Genomic DNA, 1,555 nt, shown 5'->3' on the forward strand with positions numbered 1-1,555 from the left:
GGGACCAGGGAAGGAGGAGGCAGCCAGGCAGGGAGGAGGTGGCCTCCTCGGCCGCGCGCGTGCGAGCACGCAGCTGCTCCCACTGGCAAGAGGAAGACGACAGGGGGGGGGGGAGTAGGGGTGGCGGGCTGGGCCGGCTGGGCCGGTTCTGGTGGGCTGCACGGGTGAGGCCAGGTAAGTCCTTCTCTCTCTCTCTTTTATTTTTTTCTTCTGTTTTGTTTTATTTAATTTCGTTTTGCCACTGTTTTGAATTTTAAACAAATTCAAACAATGCTAAAAATTCCTCTGAATAATTTTATTTGGCTAGATGGACTTTTCCAAAAGCTCATAAAATATTTCAGGGGTATTTGAAATTATATTCTAATTATATGAATATAATTCAAATTCAAATAGCTAATGATTTAAATTCAAAGTCCCAAAAATAAATCCTTAAAAATGTTCAATATTTTGGTTGGGACAAGAACCCTTACCAAAAATTATCAAACATTTAAGAAGAGCCTTTTGGAGCAATGAATGAGATTTCTAGGGTTTTTGCCCCTCTTTTATTTAGGGTTTTGAGGCTTCCAATATTCCTCAATTCAAGTTTCAAAAATATAGACATGATGCACACATGAAGCTAGCCTAGAGCAATGCTAGAAGCTAGGGATGTGACAATACCGTGTGCACATTGATCCAAATGATGCCCAATTACAAAGATCTCAAGCCAACGGAAGTCATTGGAAGAATTGTTGCTCATGAGATGTCACTCAAGGATAAGGAAGAGCTCCACAACAAGTCAAGTGGTGCTTACAAAGCCTCATGTGAAGCTCCCACATCATCAAGTGAGAATTAAACCTTCAATGAAGAATTGAGCCTAATGGTGAAGAACTTCAACAAGCTCTACAAGATTAGACGCAAGGAAAGAGGTTCCAAGTCAAGGTCCTACGATGACAAAAGATCTTCTAGTCGTGAGCGTAATTGCTACAATTGTGGAAGACTCGGACACTACTCCAATGAGTGTATGGCTCCCTACAAAAGAAAAGAAGATTCTCCAAAAAGGAGTAGAAGAGAAGAATCACCATCAAGAGAAAGAAGGAGTAGAGATGATCGTTATGAACAAAGAACATCCCGGAGAAGCAAGGATTCAGAAAGGAAGGACAAGTCATCAAGGGGCTACACAAAACGAAGACATCAAGCTCATGTTAGTGAATGGGTATCCGGCTCCGACTCCGACAATCACTCCAAGAGAAGCTATCACTCCAACTCCGAATATACTCAAGATGAAGGTGTTGCCGGACTAGCACTTGTGACAACCAACTCCTACGACATATTTGACTCACCAAATGAAGGAATTGGAAGATGCTTCATGCTAAAGGTCCAAAGGTATCACACCCCAAGTATGTTGATTTCAATAGTGATGAAGATGACTTGTTAGGTGATGATGATTTACTTGTTGACAACTCTAGTGATGAATACTATGACGAAACGTCAATTAATCATGATAATCAAGATAAAACGAATGACAATGACAAGGATACAATTGAGAGTTTAACTAAAGAGCTAAACACTCTTAAGT

The sequence above is a fragment of the Triticum dicoccoides genome, chromosome 6B, assembly GCF_002162155.2.
Source record: "Triticum dicoccoides isolate Atlit2015 ecotype Zavitan chromosome 6B, WEW_v2.0, whole genome shotgun sequence".
In the NCBI taxonomy this organism is placed as follows: domain Eukaryota; kingdom Viridiplantae; phylum Streptophyta; class Magnoliopsida; order Poales; family Poaceae; genus Triticum; species Triticum dicoccoides.